Below are 9,858 nucleotides of genomic sequence, written 5' to 3'. Positions count from 1 at the left end.
TTATGGTAGGGCTGAGGCAAAGACCTGTGGTGGGGACCCCCAAAGCCCCCCAGAGTGAGCTGCAGCGTGGCAGGGGCTGGTGGCCTTGGCTGCCAGCACAGCGCTGGTCCCCTGATGGGGGTTCATGATCTGGCGAGAGAGATCCCAGGCTGAGGAAGGCAGGGGATGCCCAAATTTACGGCCAGTGATTTTTTTTTTTTTTTTTTTTGTGTGTGTGTGTGTCCACTCTTGCCAGTTGGCATCAGGCTGGAGTAAGTGATTTGGGGGTGCGGGGAAAGCAACACTGCAGGAGAGGGGACCCCTGCGTGAGGGGTTTGGGCAAGGGGCAGGCAGGAGGGCAGCGATGGGAAGGGAGAGGCAGGTGTTGGGAGGTGCAGGTGGTACAGAAGGAGCTGCTGTGGGAGAGGGGGGATAATTATAGCCTGGAGCAGAGCTCAGCAGCCCCAGGTGTATGTCCTCCTCTCAAGTGCGAGTGCTTGAATTGAGGCACCGTTAAAAAGCTGTGAGGCATTGGGGCATCTGCCTGGGTGTGTAAAGCATCTGTGACTGCTCTGAGCAGCTCTTCCTTCCCTGCTCCAGCGTGGCTCTGCCAGAGCCGGTTGCTGGGGGTCCCTGGTGCCAGTGGGTGGTTTGGTGATGGAGCCTGGCTGGTCCCATCCTTGGCGCAGATGCTGCTCTCCCCAGCTCAGCCCTGCAAACCCTGGCTCCTTTCTTTTTCCCCCATTGCACCTGGGCTGCTTTGGGGGCTAAGCCCCATCCTGTGCCATCCCTGAGGGTCTCCTGCAGTCCAGGCAGGTGCTAGGGACCATCTCCCATCACTGGCAGCTCTTGCAGCAGAGCCAAGGTAGCGGAGCTGAAATAAGCCCAAGCAATTAAAAGCACCCGCGGCAGATGGTCGCTGCAGTCTGTCTCCCTGCCACTGCCACCTCCTCACTCTTCCCTTTCCTCATTCTCTCTCCTCACTCCTCTTATTCTTATTTTTGCTGACTTATTCCCCCTGGGACTTCCCAACCCTTCCCCAAAGCAGGACCCCTGCCTTCACCTGCATCCCCAGCCCCTATTTCCACCCTGAATGGAGGTGCACAATGCAAACCCAAAGCCTCATCTGTTGAGCTCAGGTGTTTAGGTGAGGACACATCTTCTTAAGTGAGGAAACTAAGGCACAATGGGGGCTGGGACCTGGTTCCATCCGATTCCCCCCCCATCCCCAGCTGCAGAGAGATGGTGCTGTGTGTTTTGTGCCCTTGGCTCCAGCTCCGAGCATCAGAAGATGCTGTAGGGGCTGTAAATTCTAGGTAACAGAGAAGGGAAGGTTAAAATGTTCATAAAATCAGCCTGGTTGAATGGTTCCTATTTTATTCAGGTTCCTTCTGCACCCCCCGGCCCTCCCCTTGATTCACAGCCCCCTCCCCAGGTCCTGGGTTGAGCTCAGCCCCCCTGGCTCTGCCCAGGGGTTACATTTCCAGGTGGTGAGCTGAAATTGAGCCAGGAGAACTGGCCTCTGACTGGGCTGTGGCTCAAAAGGCCACGGGCTTTGCAATCCTCTCTCCCAAACTTGAATATCCCCCATGCTTCCCCCCCCTCTTGCCGGGGACCCCCACGTGGCCGCATTCCTCTGCGGTCCCTTTCTCAGCGGCGGTGGCCGTGTCATTCAGCCGAGGTCGAGCCCTGCAGCGGGGACGATAGGATTTATCCCATCCTCCAGAAGATGCATTGTTTTTTGGGGGTTGATTTCTCCATTTTTTTTGTCTCTTCACCTCCTCTGGGGTCTCTTTGGCGTTGCCAGTTTTGTTGGGTGTCCAAACCTCCTCTCGGGTGGCAGCGGTTAAAGCCTGACCCGGACAATGGAGCGTGCTGCTGTCTTGGCAGCGGCTCGGTGTGCCGACAGCCGTGGGGATGCTGGCGGGGGGACGGGATGGGGACCGACAGGCGGTTGTTGCTTGGATGGTTTCCCACATAAAGGCTGAGCTGGGTGGGTGTTTCCACTGGAAGATGTCCTGGGAGGTCCCTGAATGGCTGGTTTCGAGGTGCTCTTGTGGGAGGATGCCCTGGGGGGTCCCAGCCAGGATCCTGCTGTGTCACCGCTGAAGAAGCTCCAAGCACTGTTGAAGTTCTGTTCGCTGAGCCCTGAGTAAATCCTTTCCCCATCCCATGAAGCGTTCCTTGATGTCAGCGCTGTCTCCAGCTTTGCTTGGCTCCAGGCGGTGCTGGAGCCTCAGGGGAAGGGATGGGGCATGGCAGGGGGACTCCTGCTTTGCAGCTGGCACAGAAGGCACTGGGAAAAAGGAGGAGAAACACGGGAGGATTGAACAGGTACAAAGCCAGACCCAAACCACAGCCAGCCCCGCTCTGGCCAGGGGTACCACCCACCACCCTGCATGGCCAGCACGTCTCCCCTCAGCAGAGCCATCTCCTGCTGTCACCCCTGCCCAGGTAAGGAGGCTTGGGGAGGAAAATCTCCTGCTCCCAGCTCCTTGCAAAGCTGCAGCAAGCCCTGCCTCGGCTGAAAAATTCCCCTCTCCCAACATCTTGCAAAGCTGCAGCAAATCCTGCCTCGGTGCAGGATGCCCAAGTCATAAGCCCGCATCCCTGGTGTGAGGGGGACGGGGCAGCATGGCCATGCTGGACCCCCCCAGCTCAGCCCAGGAGATGCTTCACAGGCAGAAATGCTCCTCAGAGCTCTCCCGAGCCTATTTCTCCTCCTGGCCCTGTTCCAGCTGGGCTGGGTCTGTGCTGTTGGGTGGGAGAGAAGAAGAATCAGCCCCAGGGGGCCTAAGGGCCGGGAGATGGCTTTGTTCGTGCCAGCTATAGTAGGGCAGCCCGGCTCTTCCTGATGGGAGAGGGCTCCAGAGGGGCCGAGCATCAGCGGCTTCTCGGCACCGAGGCAGGGGAGAAGCAGCCCCACGGGCGACTGTCTCGCTGGGTGGATGGATGCTCAGCAGGGAGGGCGAGGGATGGCATCCAGGCTCCTCTCTCCAGCAGCGATTCACATACCTTGGGGCTTGGTCTGTCCTGAAAGCGCAGTGAAACCCCCTCATGCAGGGAGCTTGGAGGGTTGAGGGGCAGGAGGGAGGGGAGGGCAGCTCATCCCAACCCGCTTGTCTTCATGTGGATGATCATTTCCAGCTGAACTGCTGGGATGGGATTTTTTTTTTTTTTTTTATCAGCTGCTTCAGTCCTCCGAGTGACCTCTCCCAGCCCTGAGACCTCCTGCGTTTTGTCCCTTCACTGATATGGCTGCACTGGGGGCTAAACTGCAGCCGGAGACATCCCAGCAGCAGGTGAGATGCCGGAAAGCCCATGGAAACACCTGGAAGGGTGATGCCCAGGGGATGCAAAGACAAAAACATAACTGTGCCCAGGGTTTGGGGTAAGGAAACTCCTTCGGCCAGATATTTTGGGTTTCTTTTGGGCCAGGGGTGCTTGCAAGGATGTTGGAGGTGGGTCTGTGCCATGTACAGGGCAGTGGGTACCCCCACGGCATCTCTGTGGCAGCCTGACTTTGGGGACCTCCGAGGAAGGACAAGGAGGCAACTTGCGTGCCCGGTGTTGGCACCGAGATCCAGTGGGATGTGCTGAGATGGAGCTGCAGGTAAAAATTCCCGGGGAAAAAACAGGCCGGATCTTTGCTCTTTGCTGCTCTCCACCGACCGTGGGTCAGCCCGAAGAGCTCGCTGGGAGGTGAAGCAAGGCTCCGGTGAAGGTCTCCGGGGACAGGCAGCGGCTGTTTCTGGGACAAGCCAGGAGAGCTCAGAGCTCAGGGTGTGTTTGTGCTGCAGTGCTGCAAACACTCCCCAGCCGCTGGAGCAAGCACAGCGGCCGTGCTGCTCCATCCCTGCCCTTCTCCCCACACGGCTGTATCCTGCTCTGTGAGGTGCTCAGGCCTGGGAGGCGAGGGGTTTGGAGGCTTGCTCCCGGTCTGGAGTGGGATGCAGCAATTCACTTGGGGCTGGGATGAATGCAGGAGAGCAGCTGGGATGGAGGGGAGGGATGGGGTCTGGCTCCCAGTTTGATGCAGGGAGCCCGATGTCAGGCCCAATGGGGCTGGTCAGGGTGGTGGGTTGGGGCATGGGTGGGATTTTTCACTCGTACCCAGCTCCAAAAGGAAGGAGGGAGCAGAGTGAACCCACCACCCTGGGCGGCTCCATCTCGCGATGCCTTGCTTCCCACATCCACCCTGTGGGGCCGATGGACCGGTCCTGCTCCGAGTCTGATTGCCGAGGTGAGCTGGGCATCTCACAGCCTGTGTGTTTTCCACCTTTTCCTTATTTTTCCAAGGGAGATAATTAAACATCACCTCCCTCATCCTCAGCTCCACTCAGCTGCTAAGGGGTGACCTGGTTGCGGGGAGGCAATACCGCAGGGGCCGGGGGAATTCAGGCCAGGGGAGCTCAGTGCCTGGTGAGGGGGAGCTGAGGGGGAGATTTGGGGACCGTTTTGCCTGAAACGTATGAAAAGCAGCATCCTGGGGAAGAAGGTGTGACGTCAAAGGCAGTGCTTAAAATATACCCAGGACAAAATCACATGGCAGCTGGTGAAACAGGAGCCGACGCTCCACGCACCAAGTCCCGTGGGAGCCTTGAGGATCCGGTGGGAAGCATCCCCCAGCTGAAGCCGGCAGCTTCGCTGTCTCCGTTCCCTTATTCCAGCGGCTCCCTCGGCCCCTGCGGTGACCCAGGAGCTGCATGGGCAGGCTGGGGACCGTGAGATGGGCTGGCCGGTGGCGGGCGGTTTGGGGACCGCAGGTGGCCAGCTGGTTCCCATCTGCTCCCGGTAGCCAGGGCTGCGGCTGCACGGCCCCGGGGCAGTTTTTCCATGACTTCTGTTGAAAGCAGCTACTGGGGGGGACCGGCTGGATGGCATTTGGCTGCTTCTCCGTAGCTGGGTAGGGAGTGATGCCAGGTGCCAAGTGGCTGGGGGTTATCTCCCCAGGGGTGGCAGGGGCATGATGAGCAGCTTGGCAGGGGTGGCTCAGGATTCCAGCACATGCTTTTTGTCCCCAGGAGATGTGGGCTGGGGTGAAAATCCTCCGGTTTTGGCACTTTGAGCCCTGTTGAATCTGCCAGGCAGGTTGCACAGTCAGGGTGAGCATCGGAGGAACAAGCCATGTGCTGGTTTGGGCAGCATCGGACAAGGCTGTAGCAAACTCCCTCCTCACCGGGCTGCGTCCTGCTTTTGGGACCCAGAAAGGGGTCAAGTCACCACTCAAAGAAGCTGGCCCAAAGGCAGGCTGAGATCTCTCTTTATTCCTCCAGGAACGAATGGCGCAGCCGGCAGCGGTCATGCAAGAAGATCTGAGGCCGAGCAGCCCTTTGAAGGGTTTTTGTTTTCATTTCCAAGGACAGAACGTCCAAGGATCCTGCGGCTCCCCAGAGCAGGGCCAGGTGCTGGGACCATCCCAGGTCTCTGACTCAGGCCTCTGTGCTGCGCGGGGAGGGCTGGATCTGGCTGTGAGGGGGGGATTTTGGGGTCTATCCCACTGCAAACCCTCCTGGAGGATGGAGGTGGCTCAGCCGGGGGGCGCAGGCAGCAAGGGGCAGGACCATGGGGCTGGCTGGGGTAGGGAAGAAATATCAGCCAAGCTACAGGCAAAAACTCTCTGAGATCACCCAGAGCCCCTCCAAAAAGACCCATCCAGACCACCAGAGCCACCTGGAAGCGGAGCCTGCTCCGCTGCTGCAGCTGGAGCCGCTGTGGTGCCACCCGGCCCCGGCGCTCATGAACTGGCCCCATTGCACAACGCAGACTTGGCCACGGCTGCTCCGATGGCAGCTCGGCATGTGAAGAAAATTAAGACCAGAACTCAGGAGCAGCAGCTCTTTAAAGCGCGTTGTCCCGCTGCTAGGAGCCCTTGCCCAGGGGCGATGGGACATGGTTCTCATTCCTACGCCTGTGCTGGGGTTTATTATTTTTCCTTCTATTGTGCAGAGTCCCCTTTATTCCCTGCATGCTCGTCCCCCGGGGCTGAACGAAACAGTGTGGTTTTCTTCTTGCGCTCAGACACGGCTTATTGCCTCCTCCCAACCACCCTTTTGGTTTTTAGACATGAGCTCCAGGCCAAAAATAGATGGTCCCTGCTCCTTGCAGCCCCAGAGAACATCAACCAACAGGTGAGTGCATGGAGGGGCACTGGGGCTGGGTCCATTAAGATCACTAATAAACGGTGGAGGTTTCTTTTAAAGGTTATTTTCTCCATGATTCGTGATGTTTCCAGTTGGGGCTGTCTGGCATTTTCTCCTCTTTTGGTGACACGGTACCCCGCGGTGTTGTCATCCTGCGCGAGTGACCCGGCAGGTTTGGGAGCCCTGGGATGTGCCATCACGTCTGCGTGGGCTTAATGGCCACCGGCTCAAGGTGTCCCTGTGCCCCCTCGTGATGATGATGAGGGGGCATCTCTGGGATAGAGAGGACAAATCCAAGAGGAATGGTCTGGTTGGGATCCCGGCTGTGCCACCGCCTCACCTTGGGCGCATCCCTTGGCCCCATGGGATGGGGGAAGCAGCCTGGCACAGCGGGCTGGGATCCTCGCATGGAAAATGCTCTGTAAGAGCCAGAAATTCCTTTGCTCTGAGTCAGGCCGGGCTCTCCTTTCCCAGGCTCTGCTCCTTTCCCTCCGCGTTAGCAGCGCCCGGCCTCGAACGAGCCGCGACAGGCCCTGGCTTTGCAGGCAAATACATATTTAGAAACCGGAGGGCATTATCCCCTTCGATTATTATCACTTGAATGTAGGTCGGCTTGACAGCTTAGGTGGAAAATCATCTTCTGAGCATACTGACAGCTCCACGCTCACTGTCCTGTTAATCCCTCCCTGTTTGCACTCTGCTTTGGGGGGGAAACCACCAGCGGAGGAGGCATTAAGGTGAATTATAAAGGCAGCCGTCTCCTCCCCAAGGTGCAGGGTGATGCCTGCGGCCAGGAGGGGTAAATGCATCTCCCCAAGCTGGCAGCACCCTCATGATGCTCCAAACTGCTGGGGGCTGACCAGGGAGGGATTCATTCATCCCTGCAAACGTTGTGTCCATCCCTGCTCTCTGTCCATCTGGGTTTGTCCGACTGTCCCTCCCTCCCCGTGGCTCTGCCGGGTGCCCCTGCCTGGCTGCAGGGGGTTGGGAAAGGCAGGCTGTGCCGCATCCCTCTTGTGAAGGACCGCTCCATCCTCACCCACTCGCCCCGCTGTATTTTTCTCCTCCCCCAATCACAACTTTCACCTTTTAAAAAGCCTTGGCGACGTCTCCCCCATGCCGGGCCCCCTCCCCTGGACCAGTCTTATGAATGAATGGTTGGTGGCCCTGTGATGCCATTTCCATGGTGACAGATGGCAGCCGAAAATGCGGGGATCAGGGTCACATGAGAGCAGCGGTAAATTCAGGCGGTTATTTATAGGCTGCTGCTCCAGCGTTTATGGAAATGCGTCTGTGTTCAACCGTGGTATCAGCCCTTCGCTGGCTCTCCGGAGCACTGCTCTTCCAGGGGAGACATTACTCATGCTCTGCTTTAATCCAGACTGTTCCCGCTGCTCAGGCTGGTGTTGGAAAAGTACCGGGCTCTCTGGGGTTTGGGGTATATATATATATATATATATATTTTTTTTTTTTTTTTCCTTTGGAGCCCAAGTCTCTGGATCAACCTCAGCCATAGCCAGAGCTTCTTGCCCGTGGCATCTTCTGTGCCCATCACTGGCACCGTCTGCAGCATGACAGCCTGGGCCATCACCTGAAATTCCAGTCCTGAGTGTGCACGTTCATGGCAGAGCCCGGACCCAGCCTTGTCTAGGTTTTTGGTTTGTTTTTTTTTTGTTTTTGTTTTTGTTTTTTTTTTTAGCTCGGATACAGCTGGGGAATCTTTCTGTGCCTCGGTTTCCCAGTCAGCAACACACTTTGGTGATGGTTGCTCAGCCAAAGGGAGTTCTTTACATCCTCAGGGGAGAGTTGGTGACACCTCAAGGTGTCATCGAGTCCCCTGTGCCCCAGGAACTGCCCCCTCCCCAGCTCGAGTAGGCTCATCCCTGCTCGCTGTGGAGATGCACAGGAGCAGGGGAGCTGAATGGCTGGTTCAGCCCCTCTTAATAAGGTTGCTTGATTTCCCTTTGCTTAAGACCCCCTTAATAAGGTCACCTGATCTTCTTTTGTTTAATCTCTGGGTGTGCAGAGAGCTTTCTGCTGCCGGGATTTGCAGCCCGTGGGCTCTGCAGCTTCCCCAGCCCTCCCAAGCTCATACCTATCTCCCTATGGAGACAGTGTCGGGGTGCAATAAAAACCTCCACCTCTGGAAATGAGGAAGTTTTTTCTCCCACCGCTGGGCACTTCCTGGTGCGTGTGACGAGCCTGATGCTGGTCTGCACTGGGGTGGCTGGGAGAGTCTGTCCTCACACCAGCCCTGCATTGGGTTGAATTTCAGGGGGGGCAGGAGCCCCTCCACAACCTGTGATGTCTCCTGGCTTCTCTCCCCCATGGCTTTGTCCCAGACCCCCGACTGCACCCCAACCCCTGGGCAGTCGCGTGGGACCGTCCCCACAGAGGGATCTTGGTCCCCCATGGAAGTGACATGCTGTGGGGCACGTTTCTCTCTCCCTGCTGACGAACACCTGAGTGCCTGTCCCCCGTGTGTCACCACAGGAGGGGGCAGGGGATCCCATCGAGGCTCCGAGCCTCACTTTCCCTTCCCAGCCCAGCCCTCCATCCTTGCCCTCCAGGTTTGCTTCTCCCTGCAAGCAGCAAGCGTGCTCCGCAGGAGGGACGGCAACAAGATTCCACATCAAAAACACGGAATGCACCGTGCCTTCGGAGAGGGGGTGAAAGCTGACTGCAAACCTGAGGGGCTCCTGGCAGGCTTTGACCCACACCGCATCCCTCCCAGGCTGGTCTGCATCCGCCAAACTCCCCTCTGCCCTGCCAAGCTCCGCCGGGGCCCCCGTGAGATGCTCGGAGCCGTCGCAATGAGCTGAGCAGACGCTGGGGATTTTGCAGGGCGGTAAATCAGGAGCACGATGCGTCTCTTCCACTTCCAGCACGTGTGGAGCTGCTTTTCCCTGCCCGGGACAGGCTTAACGGAGCGGAGCCTGGCTTCATGTCTCCCGGGGGGCAGGGGGGAGAGTTACAGCCATCGCTCTGCCGCTGGCTCTCGGTGCAGGCGCTGGCGGAGCTCCCAGCTACCTGGGAGAATTGATCATTTTGTGCCCAATAGGCTGGAAAGGGAAACGGGACCAAAGGCCAGAAACGTGCATCAACATTGGGATCCGGGAGCTGGAAAGAGCGTGGTTTGGGGATGGAGGTCTGAGTCCTCCGGGGTTTGTCTCTTCTGAATATGTTTTTCCTCCCGTCAGGGTTTCTCACAGGCCTGGGAGCTGGATACGGGTACCAGTATCCCTGGCACCAGTAATGCACTGGTTGTGGCGATGTGTCCAGGCTACCCTGCTAGGACAGACTGAATCTGGGTTTTCAGGACCCACAGACCTTAATCTTTCCCACGGGATACTGAATCAGCAAGGAACTCCTTTGAAAACTCCCTTTCCCCACCAGTAAACCAACCCAACAGCCTTCTGGCTTTCCTCATTAACCCAATTAGGTGTTTTCTGAGGGCAGGATTGTGGGCAGCACTGAATGGAAGGGGAGGGCTGATTCCTCCAGGTGTGCCACACCGCAATGACTGCATCAAAGCAGCCTAAGTGGCCGTTTTAATTAATTAAGCCTGTCTCAGAAGCTGGGTTGGGGGTTTGCTTGCCCCAAATTGCTGTGGGTGCTGCGTATTTCTGCCTTCTGATGAACCGCCCGGTGCCACTCAGTGTCCTCTTGGGGTGGGGAGCGGGACCCCTTTGCCTGCAGAATTGCACCGTTGGCATCAAAGGTGGGTTAATTAATG

This window comes from Falco naumanni, chromosome 17, assembly GCF_017639655.2.
Source record: "Falco naumanni isolate bFalNau1 chromosome 17, bFalNau1.pat, whole genome shotgun sequence".
In the NCBI taxonomy this organism is placed as follows: Eukaryota; Metazoa; Chordata; class Aves; order Falconiformes; family Falconidae; genus Falco; species Falco naumanni.
Note: the sequence above shows the minus strand (reverse complement) of the source record.